This window comes from Chelonia mydas, chromosome 2 (genome assembly GCF_015237465.2).
Source record: "Chelonia mydas isolate rCheMyd1 chromosome 2, rCheMyd1.pri.v2, whole genome shotgun sequence".
NCBI lineage: Eukaryota > Metazoa > Chordata > Testudines > Cheloniidae > Chelonia > Chelonia mydas.
The window spans coordinates 104,130,137-104,153,539 of NC_057850.1; the positions used below are offsets into that span (position 1 = coordinate 104,130,137).

Consider the following 23,403-nt stretch of genomic DNA (forward strand, 5'->3'; position numbering starts at 1 on the left):
AGCCCATCTCCACGTGCTTATGTGAAGCAAAAGCTTAAATGCTCTGTTAAATCTGGACCCAGATCTCCCTTTCTTTTCATTGCCAGCTCCCATTTGCATGCTTGCTAAAATTCAATTAAAAAACCATGGGCAAGTGAAGGGTGCTGCAGAGTATTAGCAGAGCCAGTCTTTGTGGGTTTGCAGAGCTCATGACAATGAGCCTCTCCCTTTTGCGGGGATGTAGAAACGTAAAGGACCATCTCAGCTTTCATATTTTAAAAAAGGACAGTTATAGCCCTTTTCCTTGAAAATATAGCTTTGAAAATGGAAACTTATCCTAACTGGTCATTAGGATGTAAATCTCATCATTAAAAATCCAAGTTATTCACAGTCTCTTGACGGCTGGCCTTTGGGTTCTAAATAAGCAGATCTGTAGGTCCCTTGATTTGTGGGAAAACACTACATCATTTCACAGCTGTAGGGGGTGCTGCCACCCACGCTACTCACATTACGCTAAGGCCACCGTGAGCTACCTACCAGCCGGCTACCTTGGACTGAGCCAACTTCTTCGCTGAGTGGCCATTGTGATCTCTGACCAGGGACAATGCTCTACTGAGAGTTTCTGTATGCAATGAGTACCTACCAATCATCTTTGTCCTTTTCCACTTCTCTATCTCATTCTCCCCTCTTTGGCGTCTCCCAACCTTTAATGACAAAATATTTTCCAGACTTAGTTTTCCTCCACAGCTGGTCCTCATGTCCAGCCATCATATCTCACCGAGTCTGCTGTTCCAGAAGCAAGGTTTCCCCCCGCAAACTGACAGAAGATGCTGCGTCGGGAGGACTTGATTCCTTGTGATACATAACACAGGTAGCTTTCTAGTTGTGTAGGTAATAGTAACAATCAAATCCTTAATTGACTTTCAGAGCAAGAATGCAGGCCTGGCTCCTGCTGCCCACTTCTCTCTAGGGTGGGTTTCAAGCTAGAGAAGCTTGCATTTTTTTTCTGTGTGTCATTGGCTGCTACCCAAAACAATTTTAATTCTCCTGTCAGCTGTGTAACCCTATATATTTCCCCATGAGCCAGACTTCTTTTCACTGTCTCTTTCCCCGAGCTTTCTGCAGATTCTTAAATTGCCAGCAAAGTAAATACCACTAATAGTAGCAAAATCTAGAGAGAGGGAGAGAAGGAATAAAATGTGCGTGGAAATGAGCCGTGGACCTATTTTCACTGCTCACTGCCTCTCAACAACCCAGCAGGGGAGGACAGGGTAAAACAAGCAGGAAGGGAGCCAGTCCTAGAAGCAACACCAAATAAAGCTCACAAACAAACATCTGCTTTGTCATGTTTAAACAGAGCAAAGCTTTGTATAGTTCGCAAAATCAGGCTGCTCCTCAACGTGTATTTTTAAACTTTTGGTGTTTAAATCACTCCAGGTCTGATGAAAGTTATTGTATATTGAAAGTTTTATGGAGACTTAAACCTAGTGAAAATATTTTTAACAGTTGAGGTTTTCCATCCATTCCACAATCAGGGTGAAAAGGTTTACTCTGTAAGTTGTTTCCAAATATGTATTTGACAGACGTAACAGGACGCTGACTGTGTGTTGTTAATGAGGAGCCATTGATTTTAAGGGCATATTTCCTGAGGTGTTAGACACATTTTCTGATAATTCCCATACAGCAACAATATGTATCCCCCTATAATAAAAATTTCCAAATGAGGATATTCCGTATGGGGTTTCTGGACACAAGCTATGCGAATTCTGTTCTCGTGCTGCTTTCGTGGGTTATGGTTTCAACAAAACCCTGTGATGGAGTTATAGCCTTTATTAAATGATTGCTCATCTATTATTTTTATGATAGTACATGGATTACAGAGTTTAAAAGGGCACTGTCAGTTTAAAATTCATATTTTTAAAAATCAAATTTCCTTACAGTCTTCCCATTTTAAAAGTGTCTTCCACTTAGAAAGATTTACTGGCTTGAGAGAGATTGCCACTGACATTTATTAATTACAATGATTATTTTATTTTATTACAGTAATATCTAGAGAGCCCTGATGTTATGGCAGCTCCAGTCTTAATTTCATTATACTTAAGGTCTTTCATTTTCAGTTTTTACTGACATTTTCCTGAGTTTTACAAAAGCTATTATTTGGTATTTACCGATTTATGCCCAAATGTTGGATCATTCAAGTCCATGAAAATATTCATTATGTTAAGAAAATCCAATATATTACATTGAAGTAGAGGTGTTTATGTTAGTACTAAATTAGTCTCAGTGTAAATGCAAGACTGTTGAAGACTGTAGCGAATACATGCATGCACTTGCATATGTGTGCATACTGTTAATGTACGGTTCCTGAAATGAACCACCATATTAAACTGCTTTTACTTTCGGTACTCTTATTTTCTTTATTTGTTGCTTTTTTTCTGTCCTCCCATCCCCCCAGCATTAAACCAATATTATCCTACTTTTCACCCATTTTTTAATTTTTATAATAAACACAGAGAAATTCCCACAAAATTTTGAACGACACAAAAACTGAAAACAATGGGCCTTGATTGAACTATACTAAGAGACAGTTCCTGCCCCAAACAGATTACATTCGAATAGACAAGATAGATGATGGATAGAAGAAGGTAAACAGAGGCATAGAGGGGTAGAATGACTTGCCCAAGGTCACATGTCAGGTCAGTGTCAGAGCTGGGATTACACTAGACTCCAGGAGTGACATTTTGGCTCCACTGATCTCAATGGTAGTTTTGCCATTGTCTTCAGTAGAACAAGAATTTCACCCTATGTCTCCTGATTCCCAGGTCGGTGACCTATCCACTAAACTATGCTGCTTCTCAAGATCATGGTTCTCAGTCCAGTAATAGCTCTGAAATGGAATTGTACCTATATTTGCTAATTAGACTTAGGCTATTCAAACTGAAAAAAACCCCCAAATTAAGTCTAATTTATTTTCCAGTGTATATAGTGCTTGTTGACCTTCTAATTCTGCCACAACTTGGGATCCAAATGCTGCAGGGGATGTTTAAAAACACATGTTTCTGTTAGAATAAAAAGATGCATGGAAACACTTAAATGGTTCTTAGGTTCAGTAGAAGATTATTTTTACAAAACCTGATTTATGGGCCAAATATGACTTGGCAGCATCCATTTAGGGCACTGTACAGCCCAAGTTAAATAATAACACCAGAATTCAATCAGGAAAACTGTTCTAAAATAAATAATAGCAAGTGGAAAAAAATAATCTCTGCTTCACTGAAGCCAATGGCATTACACAAGACTGAATTTGATGCAACAGATTTGTGGTCGCCGCAGTAGCTGTTGAGAATGAGAGGTGCAAAGTGACATTGGCATGCTAAGTTTTTTTTTCTTTGTATTTTACCTCCCAGTGCTTTCTCATGGCATGATCTGTTGTGACTGATCATATGTGCTATGATATCATTTTAGAGTCATTACATTGCTTATATTTTTGAGTCAGCACTATATATTCATGGGTAAACAAGGAAAGTTTTCTCAGGCTGCATTCTCCCTAAGAGCAATTAGCCACTACGTCATTATAGAGAAAAAGCCTCAACACTTGGAAACTGAAGATCAGACATTCGAATTTACAGCATGGACTTGAATTCAGGAGAAGAGGGAAGATAAGTACATTAAAAAAAGCAGAAAACACCACTGCACATTCCATCATTGTATTCAAACCGGTCTGCTTTGTTCATTCTACCAACATAACACTGATGTCAGGTTTTTGCATTGCAGTTTCGCATTGCTTATTAGAACCAGTCTTGTTGCCAAGGAATTCATCTCTGCCTTAATTGGACCCCTACTTAGTAGCATTACGATTGTTATGTCAGAGAGAAAGAAAACTAGTTCATAAATTCCATAGGTATGTGATAGTTCGTCTGGGTCTTCTGGATGATGCTAATTCATTATTTCTGCTGTGTAACTCTGCCATCAGCATGTCCCATTGGGGAAATTAGTTCCAAATTTTGCATTAGTGCAAAGTGTATTAATGGTTTGTGACATTAGTAGCACCCTGGTCACTGAGGTTGCTGCAGCACTGGGAAGAGTGCAGGCTTAATTGAAGCCAATTCATCAATTGCTTTTGGGGATTAGTGACACTTGGGTGATGATTGCTGGGCTAATGGGGCAATTGGCTCAATAATTGGGAGGCTATAAGTGGAAGGAAGAGGAAGCAGGGGAAAGCTCAGAGGAAAGAGTCATGCTGTCTAGAATGGCTCACAAGCAAGAATACCAACCTCAGGGCAGACTGTTGGCACAAACCCCAAAATGATTGTGAGTTCTATACTTAGATTTCACCAGCCAAGTAATACGTCTAAATTCCTCAGGCACTATACAGCCATAAGATGGAGTTAGACAGTCCTCCTGGGCATTCTGATCTATCTTGCTACCTAAACAAGCTTGCCTCTCTAATAGATAATCATTTAACACCAAAGATCACAAAATATTCAGGTTACTCCAGTCCCAGAGGGCCAGTCACTTACCCCAGGTCAAGTTGGACCTTAAATCTCACACCAAAGACAACGTTTGTAGTCAATCCTGTATCAAACCAACTAAGGTTTATTAACTAGGAGAGAAATAAGAGTTATTTACAAGGTTAAAGCAGATAAACATACACACACAAATGAGTTGCAGTTTTAGGTTTCAGATGGTGATAGAGCTGCTGAAATATGACCGCTGTATATGTCCATTGGGGCTACCCCAGGTTAGTCCTGGTGATCTCTTGCTTATCCTTAGGAATCTTTGCTGCTTAGAGTCCGAACAGCACAAAAAAACCCCCAATACCTTCTGGTCAGGGATTTTTATCCAACCCCCCCCACCCCGCAGAGTCTAAGATGATAGGACAAATGCTTCTGCACATAACCTCTTCGTGGGTGGGTGGGGGAGCAAATGACAAAGTCTTTGTTCCACAATGGATTCAGTAGCCCTTCCTGATGGGCAGGAGATAACTTCCATAGGAATCCAGAATTTTTGCATGAGTGAAGACTTTTTCCTGTTTGGTGAGATACAGCGTTTCAGAACAAACCTTTCACAGTTCTAGAGCAAACATTTAAGTATTGCCTTTTAACATGGAGAGCAGATATTATAAGTAGGATTACTACATGCAGCATCCTACAAGCATTTCATAAAGTCTAAACAGTAAAAGCATTCTTATAATATTAATATCTATTTTAACTATACTAACCCACAAGCGAGCCAGCCTGGTCTCCAGCTATGCATTTGTCAGTGCTCAGAGAGGCCCTCGGCATAAGCTGGCACCTGGTCTGCCAGCATCACAGAGAGCTCAGAGGATAAGCCTGGGCTGAGGAGTGAAGGCTGTGCATAAGCCTCCTTTTGCTGTAAACCTGAAGTACACTGTTATACTGTGTAAGGAAAGAATAAATACACATGTGGTGAAAGGGTAACAACCTGGTATGTGTTTGTGACTGAGAGGCCACATGAACTGGCCAGGCAGGGCAGTACCCTGGGTAGTGACAGAGGCACTCTGTGACCTGGTTCTCAAGTCATTCTGCAATATCATATAAGAGCTGCTTATTGCTCTGCTTGGTGTGATTATGAGATATTAATTTCCCAGGTATAGATTGGAGGACAAGTGCTACTAATAATGGTAGGGCCCAGATATTGCTGGATGTGATGGCTGATTGACAGATTTCTTCACCAAAGAGTCACTGAACCAACAACAAATGATGACATTTTAGATTTAGTATTGGTGAGCAGCGAGGATCTCATAGAAGAACTGGTTATAGGGGACAAGCTCGGTTCGAGTGACCATGAGTTAATTCAGCTTAAACTAAATGAAAGGATAAATAAAAATAGGTCTGCAGCTATGGTCCTTGATTTCAAAAGGAGCTATCTTTAAAAAAACAAGAGAATTAGTTCGTGCAATTGATTGGACTAAAGAACTCCAGGATCAGAATGTGGCAGTGACTTGGAATTACTTTAAGTTAAAGTTGCAGGAACTATCTGAAGCTTGCATCCCAAGCAAGGGGAAAAATTCCTGGGGAAGGGTTACAGACCAAGCTGGATGAGCAAGCGTCTCAGACAGGTGATTAAGAGAAAGCAGAAAACCAACAAGGAATGGAAGATGGAAGGGATCAGCAAGAAAAGTGTCCTCTTGGGGGTCAGAAAATGCAGGGAAAAAGTGAGAACTGCCAAAAGCCAAGCGGCATTGGACCTTGCAAAGGGAATTAAAAACAACAGTAAAAGGTTCTTTACCCATATAAATAAAAAGAAAACAAGGAAAGAAGTGAGACTGCTAAGAACTGAGTCCGGGGTGAAAATTAGGTATGGTCCAACACCTAAACAAATATTTTGCATCAGTTCTTAATAAGGGTAATGAGGAGCTTGGGGGCAGTGGCAGGGTGGCTAATGGAAATGAGGATATGGAAATAGAAATTATCACATCTGAGGTGGAAGCCAAACTCAAATAGTTTAATGAGACCAAATTTGGGAGCCTGGACAATCTCCATCTGAGAATATTAAAGGAACTGGCACATGAAATTGCAAGACAAATAGCAAGGATTTTTAAAGAATCCGTAAACTTGAGGGCCATACCCTATGACTGGAGAATTGCTAATACAGTACCTTTAAGAAAGGGGGGGAAAGTGACCCAGGAAACTACAGGCCAGTTAATTTGACTTCAGTTGTAGGCAAGGTCTTGGAACAAATTTTGAAAGTGAAAGTAGTTAAGGACATAGAGGTGAACGGTAATTGGGATAAAATACAACATGGTTTTTCAAAAGTGAGATCATGCCAGACCAACCTGATCTCATTCTTTGAGAAAATAACTGTTTTTCTAGGCAAAGGAAATGCATCATGTCTGATTACCTGGATTTCAGTAAGGCATTTGATACAGTTCCACATGGGAAATAATTAGTTAAATTGGAGAAGATGGGGATTAAAATGAGAATTGAAGGGTGGGTAAGGAACTGGTTAAATGGGTAGACTGTCAGGCTGAAGGGAGATTACTAGTGGAGTTCCTCAGAGACTGGTCTTAGGACCAATCTTATCTCACATTTTCCTTAATGACCTTGGCACAAAAAGTGGGAGAGTGCTAATAAAATGTGCGGATGACACAAAGTTGGGAGGTATTGCCAATACAGAGGAGGACTGGAATATCATACAAGAAGATCTGGACAACCTTGAAAACTGAAATAATAGAAATGGGATGAAATTTAATAGTGCAAAGTGCAAGGTCATGTTCTTAGGGACTAACAACAAGTATTTTTGCTATAAACTGGGGATTTATCAGATTGGAGCAACAGAGGAGGAGAAAGAGCTGGGTGTACAGGTCAATCACAGGATGACTATGAGTTGCTAGTGTGAATCAGCAATGAAAGAGGCTACTGCAATCCTAGGATGAATCAGGCAAGGTATTTCCAGTAGAGATAGGGAAGTGTTATCCCTAGCATTATACAAGGCATTGATGAGACCTCATCTGGAATACTGTGTGCAATTCTGGCCTCCTATGTTTACGAAAGATTAATTCAAACTGGAACAGGTGCAGAGAAGGGCTACTAGGATCAGAGGAATGCAGAACCTACCTTTCAAGAAAAGACTTTATAAACTTTGGCTTCTTATAGTCTAAACAAATGAACAACGAGGGGATATATGATTGCTCTCTATGAATACGTAAGAGGGATAAACATCAGGGAAGGAGAGGAGTTATTTAAGTTAAGGACCAAAGTTGGCACAAGAACAAATGGATATGAACCGATCATCAATAAGTTTAGGCTTGAAATTAAATTAAAGTTTCTAATGATCAGAAGAGTGAAGTTATGGAACAGCCTTTGAAGGGGAGTAGTTGGGGAAAAAAAACCTATTTTGTTTCAAGACTGAGCTTGATAACTTTATGGAGTGGATGGTGTGATGAAATTACCTAGAATGGCATATGGCCAATCCATGACTGCTATTAGCAAATATCTCCAATGGCCAGGAACAGGACATTAGATGGGGTGGGCTAATTCTTTCCCAGGCGTCTGGTTGGTGGGCCTTGCCCACGTGCTGAGAGTCTACTGATTGCCATAGTTGGGGTTAGAAGGATTTTCCCTCAGGTCAGATTGGCTGAGACCCTGGAATTTTTTCACCTTCCTCTGCAGCATGGGGCACAGGTCACTTGCGAGTTTGAACTAGTGTAAATGGTGGATTCTCTGTAACTTGAAGTCTTTAAATCCAATTTTGAGGCCTTCGGTAGTTCAGCCAGAGGTTGTGGGCCAATTACTGGAGTGAGTGGGTGGGTGAGATTTTGTGGTCTGTGATGTGCAGGAGGTCAGACTAGTTGATCAGGATGGTCCCTTCTGGCCTTAAAGTCTATGAGTCCATAAGTCTTGCAGTGCATGTTTAGTTACCCTTATGCAAATACAAAGTTTGGGGTTTTCTCTAATATGCTTTTTGTTGCAGTTTTCCCACTTTTACTGAAAGCCAGTAAAACAAAACTGAGTCCGTATGCAACTCCCCTATACTTACTGTTGCTTATAAACGGGCAAGGAATGTTACAGCTTCTGGGAGGGCCAGCTTGAGCCAGTTACAGCCTGACTGAGCTGCCTTAACATTAAAATAGCTAGTAAAACTCATGCTTTTCTTGCAAGATGGAGCTCTTCCCCCTGGGTATGTGGAAATTCTGATTTGTGCATTTCGTCATTTTATGGATCTGGATGTACAGATGATTCAGGTATAATGATTAAAATGGGAGTTGTCCAAACAAATCCCTGTAATACACAGAATGTGATTATTTATTAGTAATAGTGCAGTAACGCTTAATGATCCCAACCAATATCAGACCCCCATTTTTCTGAACACAGTACATAGGCCTATTTAGAGACCGTCCCTGTTCTGAAGAGCTTACAATTGGTTTCTATGAGCTGTGTTTCTTTTCCCATTTGGATGCAATCCACAGCGTACATATTCAATTACAAAATAGATGCTCCATTGTCTGTGACACAACCAAGGTTCCGTCCCCAAGTAGCAAAGAAAAGGGAAATGCAAATTTCTTCTAAAAGTCGACTCCTGTGGCCTTCTCTCTGTTATCCGTTCCCAGGCAAAGCCTTGAGTTCAGATCCTTTGAGGCAGGGTAAATGTTTGACAGAGCCTGCATGCCTTCACTCTTCCGAGCAACCCGAGTAACCTGAGAAAAAGCAAAGCAGATCTATTGCTCAAAGAAGGCTCCTGGTCCTGACCTCCCATTGTACACTTAAAATCTGGTGAGGATATTAGAGCTTCAGAAGAGGAGGGTTTCTGCAAGGAATGGATCACACACTCTTGCTTTCCTCCAACCAGCACTCAGAAGTTTGCTCATGTCACCATCTTAGCCACACAGCGGACACAACAGCAGACAGATCTTGTGTTTGCATTCAGAGTTTGCTGCCACAGTGTACCCAGCTCAGCTCTAAAAGAGAATCTTTCTGTTCGCTGAGAGTGGATACCAGCCTTTAAAAGCTTCTAAGTAAATAAAATTAAATTAAAAAAAAAATACCGCAGGTACCGAAGAATCCAGTGGAACTTTGAAAAGAACAAAATCCCTGCAATTGTTGTGGCTGAGCGTTCGGGGTGGGGGGTGGGGGGGGACAAAGGCAAAAAGAATGTCTCAGTGGCAAAGTGCCAGTTTAGGCCGAAAAGGAAAATTGCTAATTTTGGACTCACTGCCCGTTGCTGATGCTGAGCAAAAATTATTCACACAGGTCTGAGGCTTGTCTTGGCTTATGCTACATCTGTGCTCAATTATAAGTGAGTCTGAGACATGGGCTAATTCTGCAGACCAAAGTAATTTTTGTTTAAACTTTCCAACCCTATGAGGACATGCCATGCCAAAGGGTGGTGGATGGAAATGGGAGTGTGTACCTGGAAGTGGAGATAGTGAATAAAAATCATTTCTATTTCAAAATGTGGCTCTTTCCTCTAGCACTTCCTTCTGTAATAAATATGTGTTCAGTGCAGGGAAGCCTCTGCAGCTGAGAACCTAGCATTGAGAACCATTGATCTAGCATTATTGCAGCTCCACTGGAGTGAGCAATGTGGGACCAATGGCACTTGATCCGCTGTGTAACCTAACCTAGCTCAGAGAAGACCTGGAAGACAAGGTGGTAAAAACGCCAGCCAATGATCAACAGTTCCCTGTCTATACTAATGCCCCACCATGGCTGCCAGTAATGGAGCTGAACGGGTTTTCATCAGAATCAGCATGTAGAAAGCATCTGGGTGCTTTAGTTTCCCCAGCCATAGAATGGGAATGATTACAGGGTATGATGAGGCTCTGGGGACATGGATCAGCATTCATGTTGCACTCCCCATCAGTACCTGGCCTGAGCCGGGGAAGCTAATGATCCAACCAGTGGAACAAATTTGGTGATGAATCCTGGTCACATGCCACCTTACGCACGTTGTGTATATGCTAGAAGATTGTGAGGCTTACCTAATGTTTGTAAAGTGCTTTGATAACCTTGAATAGAGAACCCTGCCATTTAAATGCAATGCGGTAGCTGCCTTATAAATACATAAGCTAGGCAGAAGATGCTGCAGAATTGCCAGACAGAGAAAATCTGTGCTCCGCTGGGGTTTCACAGGACAGATGTTCTCTGCTCCAGTGCTGTGTTCTTCAGATACCATGGAGAGGTCACTCTGCTGACCTTCTGTGAAAGCAGTTATGGAAGCATCTTTTTAGACCAGGCCTAGATACTGGGGGGCACAGTCAGTGTTATTTTACAAAAATGTCCCTTGCCCCAGCAACACACACACACTCTCTCTCTCTCTCCATACAGATTATCGGTGCTTCTAGAAGAAATAATGTGAGTGGAGCGGCATGTACATGGGTTTATTACTGACCCACATACAGGTGAATGTTAGTACTTTTTGCAGCATATACGAGTTGCACATGTGTTTTCAGTAGAATTTGGAACGAAGCCTGAGTAAATCATGGTCCAATTTAATAAGATACTTGCCAGAGCAAAGTTGGCTACTTGATATGCTCATTTGTGTGCCATTATCCAGAATGCTCTTTGGGTTATTTGGCTCTGAGATCTGGGGAAAAAAACGAACACTTGGCTGCGGTGGCTCAGCCTGTGTGTAGAGTGGGCTCGGCTGCGGGGGTTCGGCCTGTGTGTAGAGTGAGCTCGGCTGTGGGGGTTCGGCCTGTGTGTAGAGTGGACTCTTTCATCCGTGCTCTACCAGTCACTACCTTGAACGAAAGAATTTATTTTCTATAAAACTATTTTAAAAGTTAGTGCTCTTCATTTGTTTTTGGATCCATTATCGGGACTGTGTATATTTTACCAATGGGATGAAAGGAAAAAAAATCTTTGGATACTGCCAAAAAGAAACAGCCTAGTGGAAAGTCTGTGATGTTGTTTACAGTGGAAGGAAGAAATAAAAAAGCCATTTTCAACATAGCTTAAAAAATCCTGGCCCATCGTCCGCTCTCACTTATATGTATAGAACCCCATGATGATGATGGGAGCTGCACCTGTGTAACTGAGAGCAATGCTTCTTGCCCCTCTGTGAGCTGGCACATGAACACGCACCGCCTACCTTTTAAAAAGTGTTCTCTACGTTTTGGTGCCTCCATTTTTGGGTGCCCAATCTGAAGCACTCAGAGCTTAGTTTTTGGAGGTGCTGAGCATCCAGAGCTCCAATTGCTCTGGCCATTCTAGTTTTAACATTTCTATCCCGGTACATTTCACAAGGAAATAGATTGCCTCAGGAGATGAGGAAGGAAGTGAATATGAAGTTTGCTGTAGCAGGAAAATGAAAGAATGGAGAAAATTGCTTTCTTTCTTTTTTTCCCTGGAGCTGTTGTGTTTTATCAGTAGGAAAAAACATACTGGTAGCTTTTCATTCAGATATTTTCTTACTACAGTTATGATAACGGTGAAACAGGATGATGGGAAACTCTGACCTTTGACCCAGAGTAGGATTGTCATAAAGAGCATGAAAAACAATATTCATATGACATGTGGTTTCAACTTTTCAGTCCAGAGACAGTTTGCCTTTCCTCCCAGCTCCCTGTGTTCTGAAACCCATTTCCCACAGCCTCAAATACTACATAAAAGGAAGTAATGACACCTTTACCCCCGAGGAAAGAAGTCAAGGTTGACGTGGACCACAATGAAGCACTTTGTGTAACATCATTTTCTGCCTCTATTCAGACTAGTGTTCAATGACTAGGGCTGGTAGCTTTTTCCAAGTAATCATGGACTAATCATTTTTGTTTGTGCTAGTGAAAAAAGATGGCTTTCTTTCCTCCTATCATTGTTAGTTTCTCTAGCAGACATTGCCCTTAACAACTGCAATATGCTTTCTCCTATATGCTGTGAACATATTTTACTAAAAGAAGTAGTTTCCCATCTTACAGACAGTGGGGGTAGGGAGGAAAAGGACATAACATCTTTCATGTTCTTCCTGTGTAGAATTTTTTTCCCATGGTTGTTCTAAATTTGTCATTATTTCCCACGTGAGTAATATCTACATAAGTTATAGCTTACATAGGCTCGACACCTAAAATGAAAAGCAGATTGTATTTCAGACTTGAATTATCCTCCAATATTTCATGATATATATTCCATCTTGATGGGGTACTATTGTTATATATTTCATAGTTATGATTTCCAAAGTATCAAACTACTCATTATCTTCCAGTGCTATCTGGCTATAAATGCCAAAACACTCCAGCAGCCTGTGTGTGCTTTTTTTAAACTTATAGTCCTGTGTTCTGTGTCTGTTTAGCATTTTATGGTGTTGAATAATATAAAAATGCTCTAATACTCTATCAAATACCTGCTAGATTATTGACAGGGTAGGTTTCATTTAATTCCTTGATTCAACAGCCATTCCAAGATATTTCTTGTGTGGTGCAATAAACACCAAATGCAGTGCTTATACTGAATATTTAAAAAATCAATCAGGCTTGAAATTTAATGTTATCTAATTGGCTTCCTACATTCACACTAAACTGAATGACATTTAAAAAAAATCCAACCCTTCTATATAACTTCATATTTCCTCAGTTATAAAAATTGATTTTTTCCTTTAACTTTAATATAATTTTAATGTATTAAGTTAATTTACTCTTTTCTTCTAAAGTTTAAGGAAATGTTCTGAATCTAACTCAAGATACTGATCAAATGTGTGTGCATGCAGGTGTGGTAGTAATGGAAGGGTGTTAAAATCTCCATTTAAGGAGCTACCTACAAAAAGCCATTTGCAGTGCTTAACAATAGCAAGCTTTATTGGTCTTATACAAATCCTAAGAACAATGCTGCATATTCTCAAGCAAAATGTACTGGCACTCTGTTCACTATTTAAATATACAGACATCTCTCCTTTATGGAGCCCTCCCATAACAGTGGATAACACTGTTGTAACATTCCAAGATTGTTTTCTCAAGAAGGTGTTAGGATTCACAAGGAATGCGATGGGCAATAATACAGAAAAAATGTAATGCCATTATATTGAATCAATAGGTATTCTAGGTAACCCCATCTTAAAAAATACATTGCAAAATTAAAAGGGGTTAAGAAACGGTGACCACAATTGTAAGGGGCATGGAAAAAAATCTCATATGAAGAGACATTGAAAGGACTGGGTTTCAAGACTTACCTTAGAAAGGAGACAAATAAGTATATAAAATAATGAATGATGTAGGTAAATCATGAGCTTTTGTGCCCTGTGTTTCACAAGAAGAAGGAGCCATTCAATGAATCTGAAAGTTGGCAAACTGAAAATTGGTAAAATTATATACTCTTTCCACACAACACATAATTAGACCATAGAACTCATTGCCACAAGATATGACTGTAGCCAGTAACTTTGCAGGAGTCAAAGAGAGATTGAACATTTATATGGATAACAAAAATACTCTGAGTTACAATGGCTAATGCTAAAAATAGAGTATTGAAAGGGATATACAACCTCAAGCTTCAGGTTGTAAATCAATCTCTTACTAGAAGGGATTAAAATGAGAACTTCATGAGAGGCAGAGTATCTCACATTTGTCTACTGTGGGGTTTTCTGCACCTTCCTCTGAAGCACATGGTGCTGGCCGTTTTTGGAGACAAGCTACTGAACTATTAGACCAGGGCTTTTCAACCTGTCAGTCGTGACCTGACACTGGGTCTCCAGAATGTGTGAAAGGGTCATAGGGCTGGCTGTGACCTGGTGCATGGGGTTGCAGCACTGCTCAGGTTTGGCCCAGCTGCCCTTCCATCATGATGATGGTGGGGCCAGCTGTGCCAAATTTGAGTGAATGGCACTGTGACCCCATGCAACAGGTCACAATACCACTGATTTGGCCCAGAAAGCCCTTCCCAGGAGCCACGCTCAGCCAGCCCCATGGGGCAGGAGCCAAGAGAGGACAGTTGGTGTCACATTCTTCAATAAGTACCAGCTTCCCAATATACACCCCACCCTGCAGCTGGGCAACACCCCAACTTCCATACTCCCTGTCCTACCCCATGCCCCCCTAGAATGGGCCCCCCCTCAGCCTGGAGATTCCCCCTCCGTCGTACCAGCCATCCTGGCCCTCAGCCCTCCAGGTCTTCTCCCATTGCACCTCCAGCCCCTACTGCCCCCTAATTCCTTCCCCTAGGCCTCCAACTTTATCTCTGGGACCCCAAATTCCCTGACCCCTTCATCCTCCGTCCCCATGGGCTAAGGGGGGGCTGTGTGTTTCTGGGAGAGCTATCATCATGCCATCCCTCCCCCACACCCCTCTGGTCCCAATTCCTTCCCCCAGTCCTTCCAGAACCACCAGTTCCTTCCTAACTACACTCCCATTTCACCACTTCACCTCCAGGCCCCCAGATCGCCTCACCCCCTACCCTCTATCCCCTATGGGGAGCTGTTTGTTTGTTGAGGGGATTTCAGCTCACTGTCCCTGCCCAAAGAGCCAGTGGAAGGGGGTTCCTAAATTGCTCAAATCTGGCCAGAGTATCTGGAATCTTATCTCTGAGGATTCTCACCCCCACCGCCCCGCCCATGCCCGGCATAGGAGGGACATAGGATCTGGGCACATCTCTGGGTTGTGACAGTCTATCAAGGTTTACAAATGGGTCCTGAGCCAAATAAAGGTTGAGAACCACTGATTTAGACCACAAGTCTGATTCACTATTGCAATTCCTATGTTCTCACATGGAATACTGACATCCTTTGTAATGCTATATGTGTCCTGTTATGCCGCTTTCTTTCCATGCACGATGCCACCTCAAGTGGTAAGTCACGTTTTTCACTCACCCCAGTAGAATGCTGAGAAGGAAGCAACATGGAACCAAATCTTTTGATATCTGAGCATTACTTTTCTTGATCCTAACTTCTCTTAATTACTATGGAAAAGGCACAAACTCTTGCTGAAAACTGGCACTCAAAAACCAGTAAACACAAATGTTATTTTTTGGTATATAATACCATATTCTGATCCTTTGTTCAGCACTGAACAAAGTAAGGGATATAATCTCACCTTGCTGCTTTAGGATTAATGTATTGAGGTGAAAACACAGTCCTTCATTTCTGAAAGCTATAGCATGGGTTGCCAATTTGTCTTGTAATTGGAAGATGGATGGCACCAATTTTTTAAGGAAAAAGTTTATGGATAGCAAAGTTATTGTGTCAGACTGTAGAAGTATACTGTCTGTAGAAGTATACTGTACTTGTTACAGAGTATTTGAAAGTACAGTACCTCTATAAAATCTCTACAGTGCATACACTCAGATTTGCCAAACAGACATTTAAACTTCACCTCAGCATCAGCCAAAAGCCTGTCTGATCAGGATTTGAAGTAAGCCAGGATACTATCAGTCCAAACAACAGTTCAGCATCTTTCATATTTTCATTAGTTCCTGTAAAATTTAAGCTTTCATTTTTCAGAAGTTGAGTTTTTAGATGCTCTGACTGCAAAGAGAACCTTTGAATCAGAATTGAGGTGAGTTTTGTTATAAAATCTGCAGCCAGAAACAATAATTTCTGGGGAAGAGAGAACGACTTCATTTGTCTCAGAGGAGCACTGACTCTGAAGTCTAATGATGGTAATTTAAATATCAACATTATTAACCAGATGGTGGTTGATCATTTCAGCAGAAACATCCAGCTATATCCTTATCCAGTGTTGCTGGGTGTAATAAAGATTAGAAATGGAAAATACCTATTAGGTCATTGAATCCATTTCCCATGTGGCTAGTGCAGGATTGTATCCTACAGTACATTCCTCTACTATTTTGTCCAGTCCACTTTTAACACTGAACCCCACTGCTCTGCAGCTTCCCTATCAACACCACCCTAGCTGAGAGCTCTGTTGTGGGAAGACCACCCTTTCATGGTTCTGCTAGGGTGGTTTTGGCAGGGGACCCACATCTCTATTCAGGTAGGTGGGGGCTGGGCCTTCCTTCCTCTGGGGTGGAGTGGGGAGACCCTAATTTAACCAAAGAGGAGCAATGATGCCCCCACCTCACCAGCAGAGATAACTCCTGTATTGGGTGCCACAGCCACTACCATCCCAAGGTGGGAAAGGGCTAAGAGGGACCCCCTGTGAGGGGATGTGCATGCAGCCCCTGATTGCCTTAATCCAGACCTGCCTGTTGGCTGTATGTATCACATATCCAGTCTAGGTACAGCAGCATTTGATGTACTTTGAAATGTAGGCCAGAGTCAATCTCTTAGAAACCTGATATGCTTTTAAACTCCTCAGGTCTCCAGTTAGTAAACTCCAGGGATTTAAGCAATGACTTTTCTTAATCAATTAGCTTGTCTGGAGAATGTTCAGGTCTACACCTGCATCGTGTGTTGAACCAATGATCCACAGGCTTGTTTAAAATTGGCTTTCAATTGTTTTAAAAAATGCTTTTGGTGTGTTCAGCTGCCAGATCCCATGGGTAAAATGGTTTTCTTGACACTGCTCCTGTGTAGTCTCACATCTGTGTATCTGTCTCTCTAATACCTAACAAAAGAAAAACCTTGCTGCCACTTTTAATACATGACTCCAAGTATCAGTCTATTTGAGCCATAAGCATTTGAGCAATCGCGCTTAGGTGGGTGCTCCTCTTCTGGTTTATTGACTTAATATAAAAAGGTAAGTCTGGAAGATGGGAAGCACAACTTTCAGATATGGAGACCTTACATGGATGCTTAAATTAATGATGCAACTGGTAACAACCCTGCCTCTCACATGGACGTTTAACAATGTTAGAACGGGTACCCTAATTTGGGCCCTCACAGTTTGTGACATTCTTTTTTTTTTCTTTAGAGACCTAATCACATGTATTTAGAGTCCCTTAATTTAGATGTGGCAGCGGGCTGAGAAGAGAGATTTGGTTTATTGAGAAATAGAGGAGATGGCTGGGTTCCAAATGATGGGAAATGACTCAGGCCAGTTCATTACAAGAATTCTTCCCCAATAGTGAAAATGGGAAACAAGAAAATCTCAGGATATTGGCAACCTATCAAATCTACTTAGAAAACAATTCCATTATTAAGGAGAATGAGCAAAAGAAGAGGACTGAAGAGATTTGGGGAAGGAGGGTAAGCTTTATTCATTTGTTAAATAAACCAGATGTTAAATATCAGAGCCAGCCCAAGTCATGATCCCAGTCAAATCTACATCATGATTTGAGTTAGAAACAATTTGGAGATGTTTTAATTTTATTTCTTTGGATGCATGGAAGGATAAAGTGTGTGTGTGTGGGGGGGGGAATTTGAGGCTCCAGGTACTCCTAACATGAATTACAAGAACAAAAAATGAAATTAAACAGCAGCTTACTGTCCTGACAGCCATCAGATCTCAGTTCTCTACAAAACACAAACGTAAGCACTACCCAGGCCTGTCTCTCACTGATCCCCAGGAGATCTCTTTGCTGAAATCCCTCTCAGCATCTTTGAAAATCAGGTAGTTTTCAGCGCTACTGGACCGGTGTCTTTAGCAGTCTCACAAGATCTGGGGCTCCATGTGAGAGAACGGGGCCCATGCTTACAGGGGTACCTATGATTTAGGAAAGCCCTGGAGTCTGCAAGGTTTATATCGAATAGCTGACCAAAGCATGACTGTAGAGTTCTGGAAATGAGATGGAGCCCTCTGTTGTGATATCGCAAAAGGTCTTTGGCGGGGCAGGTGTGAAAGAGAAGGAGCTAAGCACAAGGGTAGTCAAGTCACGTGTTGGGGTTGGAACAGGAAGTGCTGCTAAGTGTTGAAGGAGAGCACACGGGGAGCAAGAGTATAGAGAAAATGAGTTCTTGAACCTTTTCCCCAGCAACCTTGTCCTTGAAGTAAATCTATATTTGATCTTGCTGTTGCTTCTGCTTAAGGAACTGTGATTCTAAGATTGCATAATGAAATGAAAGTTTAAAGGGGAATAAAAGCTTCAGAGAACAGCTCATTCAGATTTCTGACAGACTCACTCCTACACTGTGCTCTGCTCTTGTGCTGAAGTCCTTTTATTCTGCCTTTGAGCCATGGCTTGGAGAAAAGGAGGGAGTGGCAGGCAGTGATAAGGAGATGGAAAATTGAAGGATGGCAGAAGCAGATGACCCAAGAGAAGGGTGAAAGCAAAAAGTTCAGACAAGTTTTCCATTAGCATTTGGGAAATGTCTTCACCCGGCCCCCCACCCCCACCCCCACCCCTCACGCATTTGTTTTGTATGGTTCTTATGTTCTGTGTAATCTAGACCATAAGCTATTTGCTTCAGAGACCATCTTACATCATTTTGTACAGTGCCTAGCATAACTGGGTGACAAGCACTAAGGCCCTTAGATGCTCCTCCAGATAAATAGGGCATAATTGAAAGTCCCTGTTAGTGGGTATATATACTCACAAAATTTGACACAACTCATTCTCTGCTCAAGCAAATTCTAGTGCTGGAAGGGAAGGTGGGCGTCACAAGTCAGGACTGAAATGCTTAGGTAAAGCTGTTGTGCCTGCGGATAGCTTTCACGATACTTGCCTGCATTACACCTGGCTCACAGGATAGTGCTTTTGTTAGGCCTTCACTTTCATGATCACTTGAGTTCACAGATAGATTTTAAAAAAATGTTCAGGAATAAAATACATTTAAAAAAAAAAGCATCCATCTGTGCAAGAAGATTATATATCTAGCAGGAGGTGTTTGCTGCATTTTTCTTTTATCCATGATTATCTGGAATGAATATGGTATAGAACAGGAGTCTATGTATTTGGTAAGAAGGACCACACAATGTTTAACAATAGGCACTCTGGCTCAATAGTGTTGTCCAAGCCGCACTGTTCAAGCTCAAAGAATTAGCCAGTTCTCTGTCAAAATGAATCTGCTTCATAGCCTGTTAATGTTACAATTAAATACATCTTTAAAAAAAAAGAAAACCATTTCCTCCTTTACTGCCCTGTTAAGAGCTGAATCCTGCTGTAGTTTGTGTTAGGTCCAGGCCACTTACAGGGGAAATTGCAGTCATATTCCTGACTTTGTTTTGAAGGCATTACTCCTAATTAAGGTTGCAGATATTGACTGATTCCTTGGTGTAGACCATGAGTAATTCAAAGCACTCACTTTGCTCTAAAATGCAAACACTTTGTTGGGCATGATCAATGACTCCTTACATGTCTGACATTGTCCCATTGATTAATATTTGGGTCAAGTGCATATTGTATCACATTGGGTCATGATGTCATGCAGTGAAAAACAATGGGAAACAGCAAAACGGATGTAACACAATGCAGTGACTCCAAAAAAAAGTTATTTTCCAATCAATAAGCCAATCCATTTGGTGAGGTGGAAGGGATCAATTGGAGGGTTGATTTATTTTTCCCTTAGGGAAGGCAGGAGGTTCTTCACCATCATGACCTTGATGGAGCTAATGTAAATAACTTACCAGAACTCTCCTGCATACACCACATGTTGTGATAAAAGGCTGCATATCCTGCGGGACTCTCTGAAAAAGGGCGGGGATTCTGTAAATGGAGGCACTGACCTCGCACTTAGAAGTGCCCCTTATGTTCCCCTATCCAATATCTGCATTTAAAGTGGGCCAAAACCTCACTTGATTTACACTGGCTGGGAATCTGGGCCAGTGGGTATAGCATAGCTCAGCCCCGTGGCCACAGCACTAGATACAAGTTACACTGCTCTAGATGAAAGATATAATCATGGCCCTCTAGCTTGTGTTCTGTGTTGATATGGGGAGGCCTTTCACTAGTACAGTCGTAAAGCTGTGCTGGCATGACTTGTGATGGAAAATAAATCAAAAGGGAGTGTGGTATAAAGGCAACGGTATCAATCTGATCCGGTTGAAACAACAAGCAAGGGAGTCCAGCAGTTCCTCTGTATCAATCACCAAAGGACACATTAGCCTCAGCAGAGTCAGAGAGCCCATCTCACTGTTCTTTACTTCCTCTTCTTTTTCCACTTCTCTGTAGACTCTGATTCCTTTGACCAGTATGGGATGACCTGCTCTTGCCTCTCCAATGTAACCATGGTCTGTCCATTATCATGTGTGGACAGAAAATCTCTTCCTTTTTTCAGTACAAGACCCCTCCCTCCAATATTGGAAATTGTACCTGGTTGCTCCAGTTCCTCCCCAGTACACACTGGTTTTCCCTTGCATTCTGCAGAGGGTGAATGTCATGCAGCTAGTACACTTAATTTGGACTGCATATTCTTTGCACTCATAATGCTAGTTTGGCTTTTAAAAGTGAATCTATTGATAACATAATGCACTGTTCAACATCTGTGGTGGGAGAGTGGGTGTGGGAGGGTAAGGAAAAAGAAGCCCCTGCAGGGGAGGATGCCTTGGCGATTTTCTGGCATTTGTTGAAAGCTGGTACAGTCAAAAAGCAATAAATAAATACATGTTCTTCAAAAGTGTTTTTATGAGCTCCAGAGATAAATCACCTCTGGTAGGGAAGATTTTACTTTATTCAGGGAGGAAGAGGATGTACATCAGAGGCAGGGAATTAACTCCAAACCTGCACTTCAGTTTGGTAGAAGAATATTACTAAGAGGCCTTTAGAAGTCCCCTTTAGCATATCACTGGGTTTACAGCTATCAGGTGGTAATTCCAGTCTGATTATTTGTCTGGAGAATTTCAATACTTCATGTGAAATTTGAAAAGAATGGGTGCCAATTCGCTGCAGTGGCTTTGTTCTCACTGCTTCACACCCATATGATAAAAACAGGATGTTGAACTATCTGCGATTAGTGCATTGGGATAACAGTCTCCATCCCACCTTTTCCTTTTCCTCTTTCTCTCCCCTACTTTTGTCTGGGGCTGTAGAGATGACCTCAAACTGTTCAAGATAGATCAGTGCTTCAAAGAACTTTTAGGAGTCCTAAGCCAACTATCTTGCATGTTAGCAAATGCTCCAACACTTTTTGAACCTCCTTAGGCTTGTGCCACTATGTTTCTTGATTTTTAACAGCATACTGTGCCAAAATATAAAAAGAAAAGTGAGTGCGTTAAAGAAGTAACAAAAACTGTCATGTTATTCTGTCCAGGAAATCTAGTGACAAAAAATCCTATGAGCTCTGAAGTTAGCATCTTGCAAACAAAATTTCCTTCCTCGTTCCAGTGGAAGCTACAGTGACCCCTTAATGGTATGCTGAATTGAATTGGCCTCATTAGCACTGACCCCCCACTTGGTAAGGCAACTCCCATCTTTTCATGTGCTGTATATTTATACCTGTTTACTGTATTTTCCGCTCCATGCATCTGATGAAGTGGGTTATATCCCATGAAAGCTTATGCCCAAATAAATGTGTTAGTCTCTAAGGTGCCACAAGGACTCCTTCTTGTTTTTACTGATACAGACTAACAGAGCTACCCCTCTGAAAGCTGTTCCTATTCTAACCTCTCCCTTCACTAGCTCTTAATTTTCTGAAAGTCTTTTACCTTTTTTAGAATGAAGTTTTCCAGTCTTGGTTTCTGCCTGCAGGAGACTTTTTTTTTTAAGTTGGAGCAAAAAATGTTCATCCATTTTTTAGTATGTGTGAAAAAATACACTTTGCATATCATTAAAAAAATTCAGCTTTAATTTTAACCACTCTAGTGCCAAGTGTCGAAGAAATTAGAAATTTGCCATGGAAATAATCCACATGGCAGACAAGTGCCTTTGCGTGTTGGAAATTTGGGTTTGCTTATAAGGTGTGGAGAGTGTTTTGAAAATTGCACTCTCTCTGCACAGTAATGGTTTAGTAATGACATCACTAACCTTGAAATGTGAAGAATGATGGAATGCCACTGTGCACACATAGTTAATGTACTTGTGCAAGGAGAAAGTTAATGTACAACAAACAAGGCAAGAGCTCTGCAGGGGATCCTGACCCTTTGTGCAATTTGTATAGTAAAATATGCACAGATCCCAACATTTGGAGGAGATGGGGTCCTTCTTGTGGACATCTTAGAGTGCGGAAGGGAAAAATATCACATGATGCTATCATATACGGAGGAGAAGGATTAATAATAATAGCTTGGAATGTTTCTTCTTGAAATGTTGCCATTTGTATCCACAATTATTCTGATAGCCTATTGTCTCAGGACAGAGTGCACGACTTTATTATTTCACTGTAATACTTTATTGTAACTTTTGGTGTACTATAGTATCCTGGAGACTGGGAATTTTCAGAAAGCATGTAATAATCCACTACTCACGTGAACAGACTAGAGGTGAGATTAAAGTTTTTTAAGGTACTGGAATGTCTTTCATAACAGGAGGAGTGTGAGCAGCGGATAGTCTTTTGCTTCCCACTCCACTTCTGAGGAAGGTCAGAAGCATTGTGACGTTTTGGTGTCATTTGAGTGCTAATTTTGAAAGTGGTAATTCCTGGGTTGAGCATGCAGAATTAGAAACTATGATTGGCTGGTGCTGAGAACTCATTTCTGAAAGTAGCCTATTTCTTTGGAAAACATCAAATTCTCGTTGGTATGTCATGCTGGTGAGATGTGTGTATTTCAGATGTATTTGCACAGGAGACAGAGGCATTGGTACCTGTGTGTAGTTTTCAGTGCCTTCATCTCAAGGGCCTATTATTCCTTAAGGAGATTTTTCACTGTTTGTGTAGAGCGGTGGTTCCCAAACTTGTTCCGCCACTTGTGCAGGGAAAGCCCCGGGCGGGCCGGGCCCGTTTGTTTACCTGCCGCATCTGCAGGTTCGGCCAATCGCAGCTCCCACTGGCCGCGGTTCGCTGCTCCAGGCCAATGGGAGCTGCTGGAAGCGGCGGCCAGTACATCCCTCAGCATGTGCCACTTCCAGCAGCTCCCATTGGCCTGGAGCAGCGAACCGCAGCCACTGGGAGCCGCGATTGGCTGAACCTGTGGATACGGCAGGTAAACAAACTGGCCCGGCCCACTAGGGGCTTTCCCTGCACAAGCGATGGAACAAGTTTAGGAACCACTGGTGTAGAGACTTAACAAGATGCCATTACAATCAAAACAGCTCCTCTGGATTTGCA

General features: G+C 41.6%; 1 long non-coding RNA gene across 1 annotated transcript in view; it reads right to left on the minus strand.

The window, feature by feature from the left end:
* Positions 1-4,308: 4,308 nt before the first annotated feature.
* Positions 4,309-23,403, minus strand: part of LOC114019526 — a 784,643-nt gene continuing 765,548 nt past the window's right edge. Inside the window, exon 17 of the long non-coding RNA XR_006288645.1 lies at positions 4,309-9,139. This is a non-coding gene — a long non-coding RNA (uncharacterized LOC114019526). The remainder of the gene's footprint in view (positions 9,140-23,403) is intronic.